At 38.6% G+C, this 17,704-nt stretch overlaps 1 protein-coding gene across 9 annotated transcripts in view; it reads right to left on the bottom strand.

Annotated features, from left to right (window-relative positions):
• tead3b (TEA domain family member 3 b) overlaps positions 1–16,882 on the bottom strand; it is a 75,798-nt gene extending 58,916 nt beyond the window's left edge. For 8 of the 9 annotated variants that reach the window (XM_067460483.1, XM_067460489.1, XM_067460486.1 and 5 more), the window contains exons 1-2: positions 16,730–16,882; positions 16,303–16,369 (exon numbers count right to left, since the gene is read on the bottom strand). The gene's annotated coding sequence lies outside the window, so the exon portion shown is untranslated. The remainder of the gene's footprint in view (positions 1–16,302; positions 16,370–16,729) is intronic. The other variant, XM_067460485.1, reaches the window with a different exon arrangement.
• Positions 16,883–17,704: the final 822 nt, after the last annotated feature.

Here is a 17,704-nt window from a genome sequence, read left to right as displayed (position 1 = left end):
AGAGTGAGTGTGAGAGAGAGAGTGTGAGAGATAGAGAGAGAGTGAGTGTGAGAGAGAGTGAGTGTGAGAGAGAGAGTGAGTGTGAGAGAGAGAGTGAGTGTGAGAGAGAGAGTGTGAGAGATAGAGAGAGAGTGTGAGTGTGTGTGTGTGGGCATGTTTTTGTGACATATGAGGACACAAATGTGTATAATGCCATGGGTATGACACAGGTATTACAGGAGAGGGTGAAATATGAGGACATTACCCATGTCCCCACTTTACAAAAGGCTTATAAATCACACAGGAGGAGTTTTTATGAGAAAGAAAAAATGTAGAATGTTTCCTGTGATGGGTAGGGGTGTGTGTGTGTGTGTGTGTGTGTGTGTGTGTGTGTGTGTGTGTAAGAGAGGGGTAGGTTTAGGGACAGGGACAGGGGCAGTGTATGTGTGTGTGTGTGTGTGTGTGTGTGATGAGTAGGGTTAGTGTGTGTGTGTGTGTGTGTGTGTGTGTGCGTGTGTGTAGGCTTAGGGCTAGTGTAACGGGATAGAAAATACAGTTTGTACAGTATAAAAACCATTACGCCTATGGAATGTCCCCATATTTCACAAAAAAAACGTGTGTGTGTGTGTGAGAGACAGAGAGAGCTGCTTAACAGATGAGAAAAGTGTACAATTACTTAAGAGTGAATTAAGAGCACTAAAATGACTCCTTACATGCACACAGGCCCCTTGTGGAAATAACCCCTGATGCATCGAGACATGAATCTGCAATATATCGACTCCAGCTAAATCGGCGCCCGATTCCTGACTTTCCGCGTTATCCATGGGGGTTGACTTTCCTGCTCTCAGATCTCTCCATATGGTTTACTCGAGTACTGATTCAGTCAGCAGAGGAAAGACTGACACAAAGAGGGCCGCGAGTGCCAGAAGACTCGCGAGAACGTCTGATTCAGCACTTTCCGAGGAAAAGCGTCAGGCGGATTTGTGAAGGAGTGCTCTTGCCTGACTTGGTCATTTAGTGGCTGAGGCGGGGGCTCATGCCAAACCCCACGAAAAAACTGAAAAGACATGCATAAAGGAGACAAACGCTCACAGGACTCTCGGGATGGCAGAAAGAAAGATCTTGGAGTCACTTCTACGCCAATCCTCCACAGTGTAAATCACTTATGATTTACATCAGAGGTCTCAAACTCAATTTACCTGTTGGAGGTCAGACCCAGGCCCGTCCACACGAAGCCAGAGCTTTTCGTATCCGATCTTTTTTTCCCCTCGTTTCAAGAAATATCTGCGTCCACATGAGAGCTATGAAAATGACTCAGAACGATGTAGTATGTACACTGTAAAAAAAATGTCAGTTTAACTTAAAAAAGTAAGTAACCTGGTTGCTTAAAATGTTGAGTTTATTGAAATTCAAAATTTGAGTTGATACAATGAAGGAAATTTGTTTAATAAATAGAAACTCAAAATGTTTTTGTATCTGAACCACATAGAAATTTTTATCAATCATGAAAATAGCACTTTTTGGCTGCGTCATCACAAATAAAACACACACAATTACCCAATATGCTTACAAAATCTGTTAATAATATTTTAAAATAGGTTGTCGAATCTCAAAAAAAATTGTATTGCATTAATTCTGTAATAATTTTTTACAGTGCATGCCAGGCTGTACAGACGAAAACCCAAGATTGACTTTTTCAGATTTATCCACTTTGGGATCCGATTTCAAAAAATATCGGATTCATGCTTCTTGATGTAAAGTAAGGGGGCACAAAATCAGGCCGCGAGTTTCAGACCCATGAATTACATACACATTAGGGCTGGGCGATATGACGAAATATATCGTCTGGACGATAGAAAATGTCTATCGTTTTATATAAGGCTCTATCGCTTATGCCACGATAAGTGTCAAGATATGACAAGATGCACCTCACGCCACGGCATGCCCATGCACGCTGCAATACATAAACAACAAACATGGAGTAGTAGACGCGGTTCAGACCAGGGTAATACTCAGAGTAATTAGCCTATGCCAGAGTGGTGGCATAAGAGCTCAAAACAAACTTCAGACACAAGGTGTTTCTCAATGTCAAGGATGCTTCCTTGGAAGGACTGATCCTTCCAAGTCACTTCCTTCAGAGGCTAGGCGAGGCTCCTCTTTAGCATTCGGAGAACACGTAAATGGAACAGGCTAGCAAGTGCACGTCATTGCGTCATTACGTCAGTGAAAAGGTCCGTTGGCCATCAATAACATTATGTGTAACGTTATTTGTATATATTTTTATATCAATACAGTAGTAATTTGTACTGGCATTTAAACGTTAAACTGTACGTATATTTACTACGGTTATAACAAATGTTTGGTAACGTAAATAAAAGCATTGTGGCAATCAGCGAGGTGAGAGCCGGCCGATGGAGTGATAATGAGCGGCAGCTGATCGCCGCCACACCGGTCTCGGCTCACAGCAAAGTGATTGGAGTATAAATGGTGGAGCGTGGAAGACGAGAGAGGACTAGGCCTGGAGTTTATGTTATGGTTTGTTTATGGTTTATTATGTGTGTGCGGGCAGTCGCCCGTGAGGGTTTTCCCCGTGTTACTTTCGTTTTGTTTATTATTTATAATAAAGTTGTTGAACGTTCGCCGGTTCCCGCCTCCTTCCTTCCCATCTACAAACTCCGATACAAGCATATATGCCCCGTTCACGCTCCGACTCCGCGAACGTCTGAAGATAGCGAAGCTGCGCGCATAGGATTGTGGGTGATTTGAGAACGCGAAGTGCGCGAAGGCTACTCGTATGCATCCTTTTCTGTATATGACATATTTTTCGAACGAAGGACTCAGTCCTTGGTTGAATTCCGAGGATCCTCGACATTGGAACAGTCCTTCGTCGGATGTCGATGACGTGGCATCCTTAGAATTCTGGCTTCCGAGGATCCTTCCTTGACATTGAGAAACGCCTACAGACGCTGCAACGGGCTTATAGACCATTTCAGAATGTTTGTAAACAATCGCCTCAAGATACTTCCGGGTGGCAGAACGCGAGCGGCTTCTACTGACAAACTGAAGAGATCAGCCGGCTACTGTAAATAGTAACATAGTTAAGAACATTGCTGTTGTTTAAAGTTGAAACTATGACGAAAACGTGTTGTGTTTGGGGTTGCGCCATCAGATATACAGGAAAAGGTGGATTTTATCGATTTCATTCAGAAAGAAGTAAATATATGCAGCAAAACCTGTGGGTGAGGAGGCTAAAGCGAGTGGACGTCGTCAAAAGTGGCGCTACAGAGAAGTATTCTCAAAATGGTCCATCTACAAAATCATAGCAGAGCATAATTATCTTCAGCTGGGGAATTTCGAGACTAATATTAGTAAACTTTAGATCTCTTTTAACCCCTTACGATTCAAAGATCATACGGCCTCAGATTATTGTTCAACATTCACTGCTCATCACACATTATCTGGACAAACTCAGTATCATCAGAAAGATTAAAGACTCCAGCTTTGATATTTGAACACTGTTTATGATAAAACTGGGTTGCAGTGACATTCAATTCTTAATTTATGTCAGGAGTGCATTATTATCGATCCGTTATGAACGATATTTTGAATAGATTATCAGACGCACTTTATTCTCTCGTCTTCACTGGCTCATTTGTGTTCACAGAGATCGCAAAGAACAGCTTTCAGTTTAGCTCTTAGTTTAAAAGTCCTCATATTTGGAGAAATATTGACATATCACGTTTGCAAAATATTTCGTCATACAGAATACCATTTCTATTCATTTCTCACGGAATTATTCGATATAAAAGAGTTAAAACATGCGCAGACCTCTCTCCTACTGTCTCGGACATTTCCTCATTGTGATTTCGGCTATTTTATATCAATAATGGATGTTTACATGACTGCTAACAGGTGTAGTGATTAGTTCCATATAAAATTATAAATATAACATATTTTAACATCGGGAGTTTGTGAGATATTGCAGATGCCACGAGTCATTAAAGTGGATCATTGCATCAAATCAGCTGGGAAACAGCATGACTGCACCGCGAGCCGGCCGCAATCACACAAGGTTTCGTGTTAAACACAGACACCGGAACTTTCAATGTTGCTGCTATAGCTTCAGATACAAAAAATAAAGAAAAAATGTGTGCAAAGGATTTGTTGAAAAGCAGAGAACAGGGAAATAGACTATCTACGATAGCCTAACATATTGTAATTCAAACAGCAACAGTCACTAAAATAACTACTCAATGGTAGGCTGAAGCTCATTTAAAAATTGTGGTATTAGACTAGCACTACATCTACTAGACCAAGGTTAGGCATTTCATGTATTGCTATCTCCTGAATTAATTAATCGGTCCCTCAATAATCATGTGTTAACTATGTCTGAATACTAGCGTTGCCATAGGAACGCTTCGGCTTTTGCCACCCGGAAGAACGTTTATTACTGTTGTGACGTCATGGTGAATTGTCGTATACGCGTGGCACACCAGCCATATATTTAAATATTTTAATGGCAGGTGTAGGGATGGCGAAAACTAAACATTTTCTTGACCGACCACCGAGCCTCATTAGCCGGTTGAAACCAGTTAACCGATTAGTTTAAAATATGCTGCACTATTTGAAATAACAGCCGCGAGCCGCTCTCCTGCTCTCTCTCTCTCTCACACACACACACACACACACACACACACACACACACACACACACACACACACACACACACACACACACACACACACACACACACACACACACTGTCCTAGCGCTGCCGCCTCCCTTCCACTCGAGTGGAAGCACGAGTCCCGCAAACGTGCCGCCGAGGAGCTTGTTTGTAATCTGAGGACAATGGCTCCTTAGTTTCGAAATGGTTTGGGTACGAGGTGATCGTTGAAAATAAAGGCGTTTGTCTAGCATTAGAAGCTCATTTGTAACATTGCCGCGGCTCATTTAAGAAAATGACAGCTCCGAAGAGACGCCGCTTTAGTTCGAGTTAGAGCTAACAATAATAAAGAAAGACGATCAACACCTTATGTGTTACCACTGAAATGAAGATGTAATATATTTCCGAATGTAAGCCCATCTTAAGCGAAATGCACGCTTCATACTGTCGTCTGCCCCGGCTCTAACCTCGAGTGTTTAGCCTGTTTAATTTTTGCAAACCTTGTGAGCGCGCAAACCCAAACGCTGTGACCTCACGCCAAATGTTTTTATTGGTTTATTAAGTACAAACAGGAGAGTTATGAAAAATTGAAAAAGAGTGCGAGGGATTTGTTCACTTCACACAAAAAGATTTTGGAATGAGACGGCTAACTGTAGTAGCGTTTAGTCCACTGTCTATAATAGCCTAATTTAGAGATCACTTTTTTTTTCAACCGACAACTTTGATCGGTTAGCGTTGATACGGTCAACCATCGGTCAAACAGTCATCGGTTAACATCCCTAGGCAAGTGTTAACTTTACCAACAGTCTTGCTTGAAAAGAGGTTCTAAGTCAAATAAAAATGTAGTCCATACTACCTTTATTTGTTTTGTATATCATTTCAAACTGCATTTCCACATTGCAATTTTGTACAGACTATTCATAAACTGAATTAACAGAAAAAATGCTATATCGTTATGCATATCGTTATCGGGATATCAAATTAGCTATATCGGGATATGACATTTTGGCCATATCGCCCAGCCCTAATACACATGCGACTAAATCTTCACTCTGGGTGACTAAATAATGTCTATCTGATTTTTTTTTTTTTTTTCCAGAACTGATTAGATACCAAAAATTCTGAGTATCGGCCGACACCAGTGCAGTTTTGTTTAAAAATTCAATGTAGAATGTCTATACCTCAGTGTGTTGAACTGATAAATCACTAATCACTATTTAGTAGATGTTGTTTAACACACAACAATAAAAGAGACGCAGAACATGCAGAAGTACTATTTAAATATTATTTTGTAGTTTAATATTCACGTACACTCGTATATATTCGCTACAGTCTGGAGCCCTGCGCGTAGATAAACACGGAAGCGGCTGAACACAGCTGCGTGTAGGGCTATATATTTTTTGTACACATCGATCCTCTGGCACCAAGTTTCGATAACGTCCCACGGCCGGAAATATCGCGATAAATCGGCATATTGATTTCTTTGTCCCACCCCTACTGGTGATCTACTTGCTCAAAATTAATTTTGGATTATTTTTAACCCCCCCAAAAAAGTAACGGACTGCAGCTTTAATAAGCCAACAATGCATGTCATCATGTAAACGTGTTAACCATTTTCTCTTTATCAGAGTAACGTCATAAACCAATCATCACAGCTATATTTTAGCCCCTTACGCCCATTTCTCCTAGCATGTTAATTCTGTCGTCTTATTGAACTGCTCATGTGTGATATCCTTACTGTGGATTTAAACACATCCACACAGAGCGAGCGTTTTGCAATAAGAGACGAGGATATATTGCAAACTCAGACTTTTTCCTGACCCAAGACATTATGAAAGTGCTCTCTTATAAAAAGTGGTTTCAGTCAAAATGCTGGATCTGTAACTGCGTGAGAGGAGCATGTATGAGCCATGTTTCCCGCTGACATGTCGCAATGCCCTTTTAATGCTTTATTTAACATCACAACCAACATTACAAATGAAATGCTCTGAGTGGGATACGCAAATTATTACATTTTGACTTCACTACTAAGTTTTGCGTTATTGGTTTGCATGTAAACGGGACTGATTTTTGTGAGTTATCAGCGTATTGTAAACATGCTCACTCATAACGATCACATAAGAAGATCTCCTTAGCAAACGATGTCAAACAAAAGGCCAAAAATAAATCAACTTGCCTTCCTTTTTCCATTTCACATTATTAGATTAGATGCAGCTCAGGTGCATATGTGCGTGGAGCGTAGCTGACTGCCGCGTGAACCCTTCTGCACTGCCACAAACAGTTGGTTTCAAGAACAACTGGAAAGTTTAGCAACTTCAGACAGACAGAAACAAAGGCTATACTGTTCTAACCCGCAGCTCGCCCCTCCCTCAATCCGAAAACGGCCACGGAGAAGCCAGAAAAGCTTATCTGCCGCTGTGTCGCGAAGGAAATGTATGTAAACAAGTGTCCCGAGAGCAGGCATTAATTTTCAGTGCAATGTAAACACGCTTTCATGGGCCGCCTCTCCATCATAATTAATAAAGCATAGCGACACATTCTGTATGCTTTGGCTCGGGTCTCGCCACGGGCTCCGCGACTTTAATTTGAAAGGGAAAAATTAAATCTTGGGGAACTGAAGAGCATATAAAATGTTTCCTTCTGCAAACACAGGGCGGTGAGGAGGCCAAAGATGTTCTCTTTCTCTCAGATGCTTGAAAACACACACACACACACACACACACACACACACACACACACACACAGCTAAATATTTGTTCAGAGCTCTGTTGACAGACAGGTAAGTGGTCACCATTTGGAGAGCCACTTCTTCAGGGAGTGCTAAAAGGCCGCTTCAGTCTGCACAAATGGAGAGAGGCTCATTACGCTCTCAGCTGGGCCCTTAACACAAAGCAGCTAAAGGAACTGTCAACTGGCCAGCAACATAAACACATATGGCACAAACAATCTGCTCCAATCGCACACGCTCCATCCGTTTGGGAGGATACGTGCAGCTCTGAGAACCATTAGAAATGCTATGGAGATGATTGCAAACTTCAGGACTGGTTTGGGCACTGGTTTGAGAGCTCAGAGCAAGAACAAACAAATCATTAAAACTGATTTGTTAGCTTATTAAACAGTAAAGCTCTATTTAGCACCGAGGAGCAAAGGCAGCGTTGAAATGCAAAGCCTGACAGTGGAAGGAGTTCGGGGTGAGTTTGTGATGTCTGAGAAAAAATGAGCAAACAGAAAATTTGCAACAAATGTGGCCTGTCGCAGAAGCCATAAAAGGCAACGTGCGGCATCTGTTTAAATCCCCCCCACCACAAGAAAAGGCATGCCTGCTTAAAATGCAACGCACAAATGTGTTACTTTAAAACAATCGGGAAAAACCTACAATTGTGCATATACTAATATAGAAAATCACAGCAAAAACAGGTCAATTACAAAATTCTGAATGAATTCTGTGTAAATACTAGGGGTGCAACGGTTTAAATGACTCACGGTTCGGTTTATATCACGGTTTTAGGGTCACGGTTTCGGTAGGGTTATGTTCAGGGAAATTAGGACATCAAATATAAATAAAGAAAATAAGAACAAGAAAAAAATATAACTACAGCCGACAGCACAAATACATACAATAGAGCAAAGATGCATATTAAATAACAACGGTCATAGACACGGTGCAAGTCTTGAAATTATGCAATTTACTTTAAAACTGTGCATGCTACATGTGTGTAGCATCTTCGTTTGCACTGCTTAAAATGCCTCTAATTTCAAATGGATACAGATTTTTTTTAAGGCCAGTTTAGCATGTTATATAGCAAATAAACAACAAATAAATTTGCTTAAAAATAAATAAAAACAGCAGCCGGTATTGGAATTGGGAAGAAACAAAACTTAATCGCTACCACTTTTTTTCTCGAAAAATGTGACTGTTCTTTTTTAAATCTTTTAACATATATAAATTGTAGTTGTGGTGCACCTTTATTTTGGGTGGGTAATTATTATTATTTTTTAGAGCACTGATTGGTAGTATACACTAGTGTTGTCACGATACCAAAATTATGACTTCGATACGATACCAGACTAAAATATCGATATATCGATACTAAATCGATACCACAGTAAAAAAATAAATAAGATGCTTAATATGACAACAGAACTTGTTATTATTCATTGTTATTTTTTACTAAAAAATCATGTGGTCAGCATGTTCCTTAGGGTTGGGCATCGGTTTGATTTGAACAATTATTGATCAATTACTATTAAAATTATCTCAATGTATTTTTTACAATGGGGTAATTGTGTTGCAATAGCTTACACAGCACAAGAAAGCTTGATTTCGAATGGTAAATTGAATTTAAAAAGACGAGTAAACAGTAATAAAATAAGAACAAATAAACAGATTACAAACAATAGCACAAATAAATGCAATAGAATAGAAGATACAAATGAAATAGACTGCTTTATTTTTTCAGGTAGGTCTAACATTCAGATAAGAAACTGAATTAAAAAAATGCATAGTAATTACATTTAAAACAACATTGGATAATGTTCTTTGTAAAAAAATCAATAGCGTACAGATGAATCTATTAAAGTTACACAAGTTGATCAGTCGAGAGCAGTTGACCGTTTGTCTTTTTGTAGTTTGAATAACAAATGACTGCGGTCCCTTTAAGACTAACGGACGCGTGGATCCTAAACACTGCTCCTGTTACTCGTTCTTCCTGAACTGTTTGCGACTGTGTTTGCGTTAATACTCTTCCAGATGTGCACTGATAATTCTTTGAGTGTATGTGACTAATAATAAGCTAGAAAAAGAAGCAAATAGCCCCGTTTCCACCACAGGAACTTTACCCAGGAACTAGGAACTTTGGGTGGTACTTCGTGTGTTTAGACCGCAGGAACCAGGGTATAAATGAAGTTCCGGGTAAATATTTCCCCCTCCAAACGGCCCTGCTCGCGGGGTAGTACTTTTTCAAAGTTCAGGAACTTTCGAGGGCGGGACTTGGGCGCTGAACATGCTGATTGGTTGAGCAGCATTTAGGTCCAACTCGGCATTTTTAAAAGTCTTACACGCCGCGCTCATGTTGACAAGAGAGGAAAGTTAATTTTTCTGAGGGGTTAACTTTTTATTTCGTAAGTTATAAGATAATGAAGATAATGTTGGAGTAATGACACAGCGTATATTGCCCCAGGCAGTTTTTTACTTGCGCGCCTGACAGAAGAATTATTATTTTTTCTGAGATGATTATTTAAACAAATAAATAGCTTATAATAACTAAATCCACTAAATCTTTCAATCGGTACACACAAAAATGATTACTGTCCGCTAGGGCTGTCATTTTTGAAAAAAATCTAATTCGAACGGATATCAAATATCAAGCAAGGCATTCGAATATATTCAATTATCTACAACGCCGTCATCTCCAGCGCCTGGAATGTGTTTACGGATGCCATAGCAACTCTCAACGGCCACCAGGACTTTACGGTTTTATAAAAGCTATTCATTTGTTGTAAAGTGTAATAATCATCTCAGAAAAAAATAATTCTAATGTCAGGCGCAGTTGAAGAAGTTGATTGTTTGCTTACATAGGCTTAGGGACAGTGTCATTATGCCAACATTATCTTCATAACTTCTTATGAAATAAAAAGATTACCGGTATCCCTCAGAAAAATGTATTTTCCTCTCTTGTCAACATGCTTGGTGCATGAGCGCGACGTGTGCTCTTCAGTGGGGCGCGCGCTGTTATCACATAAGGACGCAAACTCAAAAGTAATCCGGTCAGGTCATTTACATGGTGAAATGTTTCGTTTGATCGATTCATGAAAAGATTTATCCACCCATCTCAAAACGATTACAATTTCATTCAGTTTGGGCATTTTTATTACGATTGAGGTGTTTATATGGAGCATTTTCCTTCAGATTGGACTTTTAAACTGATTACAGTGCTCCATGTAAACGCACCGACAGTAAAAAAATAAAAATAAATTGCGCTACATGGCACTTTAAAAACCGGATAGTTTATTTATAGTTCGATTACGGATATTTCACGTCATCTTCGAATGCATATTCGAATATCGAATAAAAAGTGACAGCCCTTGTCCGTCACTGGCTTGGAGGAACAGTCGCGTGCAGTCCTACATCACCGAATAATTTGCCTAATCTTCTCGGAACTTTATCGCGGTGGAAACGCAGACAGCTGCAGGTCTGGGGGGGAGAAAAGTTCCTGTAAAAAAGTTCCTGGTACAAATTGTTCCGGGTAATTTTGGTGGAAACGGGGCTAATGTTTGCACTTATATCATGTCAGAGGCGGCTTTATTACGGTAGGCTATTTGTGCGCTTCAGATGTGAGCACGAAATCTGCGGGGATTAGTAGAATTCATTTATGTGCAGTCCCGCGCGAAATTCAGACCGATCACACACTAACACTAACACACTGTCATAAGGAAAAAGTCCAGCAGAACGCGCGTTCGCCGTGCTCAGAGGCTAACCGGGCTGAGGGAGAAAATGCCAGTGTGTGTCAACTCGCTTTCGGTCGGAGAGGAGAGCGCAGCTGGTATCGATACTCTAAAAACTGAGAATCGTATCCTTTCAGATATTCCAGTATCGACACATATCGAAATATCAATATTTTTGACAACACTAGTACACACACACACTGCAAACCGTGGACACACACATCTAGGGCGCTACTTTACCGATCTGAGTCTAAAAGTGCAATAAACCAATCAGTCTCATCTCCCTTTCCCTTTAAAAGCCAGTTGTGCTTAAACCATAAGCGGATTAAGTATTTACATGCAAGCGGAAAGACTGAACTCTTCCCCAGAGAGGAATACTTTTTTTTTTCATATTTAAAAATGTGTGTGATGCTGTGCGTCCCTGTGTGTGTAATAATCAGTGTGTTTTGTGCACTGTCTTTAGGCTCTTATTACTAACACACCCTTTAAATAACACAGAAATCCTGCACTATTGACTTTGGAGCAGGTGTGTGTTGGTCAGTGGTCGATGGTTTTCAGTTCCTCACAATAGCAACGCTCGAACAATGCTCTGAACACACCTGGTTTAGACAGAGCTGGACAGTAACTCTACTTGAGTACTGTACTTGAGTACACTTTTTGACGGTACTGAGTATTGTATCATACTTTTTACTCCACTACATTTCTATCAATGTCCTCAAAGTCGAAAGTCGTTTCTGTAGCAGCTTTGAAAGTCAGGCGATGATTTTGTTTTTTGGGAGGTTTGGGGGTTGCAGAAAGCCTATTAGGAATCACCTTTTGTAGAGTCACGTGAAGTTCAATGATTTTCCAGCATTTTTTGAACATTGATTTATAGTTTATAGCAAAATGGAAGAAGACGGATGTCAAAATGCTCATTTTGGCAAGTATTCACATAAACAGTGTATTGGATCTGTGCATTCGGTCTTAAAGTGACAGCAGCTTTGTAACTTTTCTACAAGTATTTAAATGAGTTTAAGTTAGTCGTATGCTAGTATGTCAGATGGAGCGTCACTGACTGGCTTAAACCATGAGGGCATAATGTGCATTTATACAACTATAATACAATAATGCAGCGACATAAAAAAGGAAATTTACTTTTGATACTTGAGTACTTTTGAAAACAAATACTTCTGTACTGTTACTTAAGTACAAATCTGTTTTTACTTGTAACAGAGTTATTTTTGACCAGTAGTACTTTTACTTCTACTCGAAGTTGTGTAGTTTGTCCACCTCTGGGTTTAGACCAGACGCCCATGGGGGAACAGATGCACCAGTGCATTTGATATTAAAACATTGAGGAGCTGAACAGGAACATGAGAACTGAAACTAGCAGAACACACTTGCATAGCGCTTGGCATCGGGATAGGACCCCTAGAGATTTGGTGTCATTTCCTGTCGGCATTGAGGATCGAAACCCAGGTTACCATTTTACCTCTGTAACCATTAGGCCACGACTCCATGTGTTTGTGATCTGCATAAGGGACAACAAACCTTAACACTGGAGCACATGAGCTTACATATTTACCCAAAGGAATTTTTCAACACACATTTCCGTACCACAGCAGTCAGGGTATATGCAGGAATCCTGAAGTTAATTTCAATACCTTTTTAAGACTTTTTAAAGACCTTCTCAAAATATTTTAAGACCCCATCGCACTTCAAGTTCTAATCGGCAACAAACCTTTAACTTAATAAACAGTTGTAGTCGAATGTAGACTTTAAATCTCTTTAAATCGTTTATATTGCATATCTGTTTCGCAACATAAGGAGGGCGACACATTCCCTAACTGCGTATTTTGCAAAATACATGACGTCACCCGTAGACGGCGCGCACAAGGGATGGAAATTAACTTTTTTTAAAGTCTACCACTCAATGTTTTTACAGCCACTTTTTTGTTTTTAACTGACAATGTGTAACTGCATGTGAAAATTAATGCTACAAACTCTACAATACTTAAGCAGTTTATTTAATCTCAAGTCTCAATGAAATACTGACATTTTCTCTTTCTCGCTTATACACACACAAAACATGAACTGATATACATTTCATTAAATAAGTAGGGCTCTGTGCGCTCTTTTTTTACCTGGATGTGGCATTTGGAAGATTTGCGGTCTTTTATGGCTTCCAGTTTTATGGTTTTTAGTCCCAACGAAGAAAGCGTGTTGACAACATACCGAGCAGAACATTGTCAGTAGGGATGCACCAAAATAAAATATCTTGGCCGAAACCAAAGCCAAAAACCGGAAAATAAAATTCAAACTAAAATGTTTAACTCGACCTCACTCATGTGTTCATTAAATAATAATGCACATGCCTACTGGCCTGCAGAGAAGGACAGAAATTGAATAATGTAATCAAATGTAAAAACTGCATATTTAACTGTTTAAATGAAAGATTAATCCTTATTAAACATATAAAAGCTATTCAATCAAGAGCATTGTTTAATGTCAAACTAAATATAAGGACTTCACTCAGGCAGCAGTAAAGGCTACTGCGCCTTTAAGAGCTGAAGCAGGGATATGCTCGTCTTTCTCGACTGTGCATACTATACAGTTCACTTAAGGCATATTCAGACTATGTCTGCTAGGATACTCATCAAGATGGACATGTTGACATACTTCTTGTGTGAGTTTGTCCATTTAAGTGCAAGACATGAAAGAGAACTCAATATTTGCGCGCTGTGAGACGAGATGCGCTCTCTCGGATGATGCGCGAGTCTCTCAGCGCGTCTCCACGCGAGTGATGACGGAGAAAACGACTGGTCATATGCGCACATACGGCAGCACTTGCATGCATTGAACAAAGTTTACAAAGAGGTGAAACAGCTCGGTAGGTGAAGCGAGTTTACCCGCCACAACTCAAAATCAGCCGCATTTGGCTGGTGGCGGTGCTAATTTCCACCCCTGGTGCGCGTGCTCCGAGCCGATATCAGACTGAGCACACTATTGTTTTTTAATACTTACGGGGATGAAAATAAATATATTCATAAATACTTTTTGGAGTCAAACTCTTTTGACAAAGCTTGAACAAAATTCTTTCAAAATTTAAGACTTTATAAAGCCGTGATAAGACTTTTTAATACTTTATAAGGGTCTTAAATTTCCCAAAATTGATTTATCACCTTTTAAGACTTTTCAAGACCCCGCGGATACCCTGGCAGTGACTTACAGTAAAGTGCACATATCACTTCAGTGGCAAATACCAGGACAGGTTCCCTAAAGCGCACGTCACAAGCTAAACTAGACTAAACTTTAAACACGCTCAGTGTAAATCTCTCAGGAAATTTCAGAAATTCAAATATGCACAAATTTAGATTTGGCTTTGGACAAAACAAATGTAGTTACTTCCACTGACTAAACAAAAAGCCCCACAACATCTGGTGTACATACAGTCTCTTTACAGAGAAACAAACACAGAAAAGAATCTCAAACAACAACAATCACTTCTTCTAGGCAAACCTTAACACCACTTGACCTATATCTAAATGGATTTCAACCTTTTTTCAAGAAGCCTAATCTTTCTAACAGGAGGGAAAACATAAGACAACCCAACCAAGCAGCAGAACTTGAAGAGGCAGTTTGGGCTGAACTGACTAAGACGAACCTGAAGTGCCACATTTCTGCTCAACGAAACCTGTCCATTAATAGTAAGCCAGAGGAACATCTGAATGTGGAGAGCATCGTTAAACACACTTGCATATGTGTGGGAGAGCTAAAAACAAAAGTGCATATTTATTTACTTCGGTTTCACCCAGAAAAAAATAACAGTAAAATGAAATCAATACCCTGATGAGATGGAAGTGTTATCAATAAGATGAGCATTCATGAGCAAGAAATGGCATCTGTGATTCGTGTCACATTAAAAATAATCACATTGATGTAGAACAAGGTGTTTAATCTGGTCGCAAATGATATGATGTTTAACAATGACGGCACCGATTTCTCCAAATCGGCTGTATAGATAAATAAAAAATAAATTAATAACTATTTTAAAACAGAAATGAACCATCACTGAACTTACTTAACTATGGACTATGACACCGTTTTATTCTAGATCTGCTGTGCAGCCAAAACAAACTTTGTTGCATTATTTTGCTGTTGTTTTACAGTAAAGCTGCTTTGAAACAATCTGTATTGTAAAAAGCGCTACATAAATAACGGCTTGACATTATATATATATATATATATATATATATATATATATATATATATATATATATATATATATATATACACACATATTTAATGTTGTATAACATGTTGAAAGGCCAGGATTGGTTTTCCCACAAAATTTGACCATTAAAAAAATTACTTCTATTAAACAAAAATTTTACAAAACTGATTAACTGATTTTATTTTTTGATCAAATATTATTAAAAATGTCACAAATTCGGGTTCAGACACCAGGAAAGGGTCAAAATTATCCTAAAACATAGAAGCGTTAATATCGAAACCTTCAATTTGAGGAAAGATAGCTAGTTTGGGCGGGAAGAAGATCACTCAACGTCACTGTTTTACCTGAGGTAAAATAATCGGAAATTATTTATTAATTTTTTTCGCCAAAAGTTTTTTTTAATAGGCAAAACAGTTTTTAATACTATGATAATAGTCATTATAACACAAACAATATATTACAGACATTAATACATCAAGCCCCATTGAAAAATATTAAAATTATTTAATTATTTACCACATGAAAACAGTGCCTGAAGGCAAATACGACCTTTTCCACAGAAATCAGTTGACGTTATGATATTAACCAGTTTAACAACTCGTCTTAATACTATAAAAAAGAATCATTATAGCACAAACAATAGATAAAAGATATAACATCAAGCCTCATACAAAAATATTAAAATTATTTAATTATTTAAGTTACCACATGAAGGTAAATACGGCCATTTAACATACACAGAAATCAGTTGACGTTATGATATCAACTAGGTTAAAAAATTATCGTTTTAAAAGGTTAAATAATATATAAACAAACTATTTAACTTAAATAGAATGTTTCCAATTTGTTTTCACATGTTATGAAGAAAAAGGTTTTGTAAATAAACATAACAACATAACGTTTGAAGCATACATCTCTCTGCTCTTAAAAACACATATCACCGAAATCGTTAAATATTAAATATTATACACTGTCAAGTGAAACAAACGGTCACGCTTACCTGATAACGCAGAAAAAGGGGCGAACGATCTCTCCAAACACTTCTGTCTTGTCTCTCTGACAATTCTCTGGAATAACAAAACCTTTTTGCTTATTTTCAAGTACAAGAGTTTGGGAAACCCTGCAAGTTGTAGGGCCCTGTGCAAACGAGCTTGACATTTTCGCCTCAACTTCTACTGGAAGCGTCAGTTGAAATAATGTTTCTAACTTAAAAGTATAATTCTGAGGTAAAAGTTCCCGGTTATCTCACTAAAAACGGTTCCTCGCTCTCACACACACACATTTACAGCATATCCACACGGAATTGTGTCCCTCATCCCACCCAACGCAGGGAGTTCCGAGGAAAAATGCAAAATATGACAAAGATCTGAAAACTTCGGCATGAAAAACGCGATCAGACAAAGGGAACGAGTGAATCTAAAACTCACCTTTATTAGGAAACACCTCAACCGATAGAACAGGACGAGGTTTATTTCTCTAAACTTATATTTATCTTGGTGCTCTATTGTTTTCAGTAATATTTCTCCCGGTTTGACAGTAAAGGTGGAATGCGAAGTATGGGTTTGGTATGAAATTCACGCACTTCAGTGGAAAACGAAGGAGGGAAAAAAAGTTTAAGGAGGGGCCACTGTTGCGCGTCAATCAACACGGCGGGGGGCGGAGACTTCTCCAGGCCACGCCCACTTTGGGCCACATGAAGAAAAGAAGCCGTAGGCCTTGAGCTACTGTACTGTGAGTTACAAATGAAAAAAACAAGTTTAGCTTAATGTAATTACTTTTTTTCCTTTCTCTTAGTGGCAGAAAGCGTTGGGTGGATAATATCTGAAATGTAATGTTGCATAAAAACTGCTTTATTTTTTTTCTTTCAGACTGGTCATAACTTTTTTAAGCCAGTTGGGGGAAAATTAAATTCAAACTAGTCCTTAAGACTTCTTGGTTGCTAGCCATGATTATTTATTTAATCTGAAATACGAGAATAATCTTGACCAAAAAACAAAACAACAAACACATTCCTTAAATTGTACCATAACTAGCACAAGGTTTCTTTTTTATTGCACATTTTTGCTCAAAGAAACTGATTAGTTACTGAAATTTTTGTTAATTAAACACTAGTTTGAGTTAAAAAGAGTAACTAGTAATTCAGAGTCTTTTGCTTTTGTAGATCCGGAAGGAATTTCATTGTACTAATTTTTAAATGTAGTCACAATTACCAACTTTTGTTCATTAACCATTGGTTTATACATGTGCTAATTAAAATAAGTTGTTACATACTCACAGTCTTAAGAAAATTCTGAATAATTTATATAATCTGCCTAAGATCATTGCATTAAAGGCACAATGTGTAAGATTTTTTGATTAAAATATCCAAAAACCACTATATATTTTTTTGAAATATGTCAAAA

Source organism: Pseudorasbora parva, chromosome 12, assembly GCF_024679245.1.
Source record: "Pseudorasbora parva isolate DD20220531a chromosome 12, ASM2467924v1, whole genome shotgun sequence".
NCBI lineage: Eukaryota > Metazoa > Chordata > Actinopteri > Cypriniformes > Gobionidae > Pseudorasbora > Pseudorasbora parva.
The sequence above is the reverse complement of the archived record's forward strand: the minus strand, read 5'-3'. Positions and strand labels throughout refer to the sequence as shown.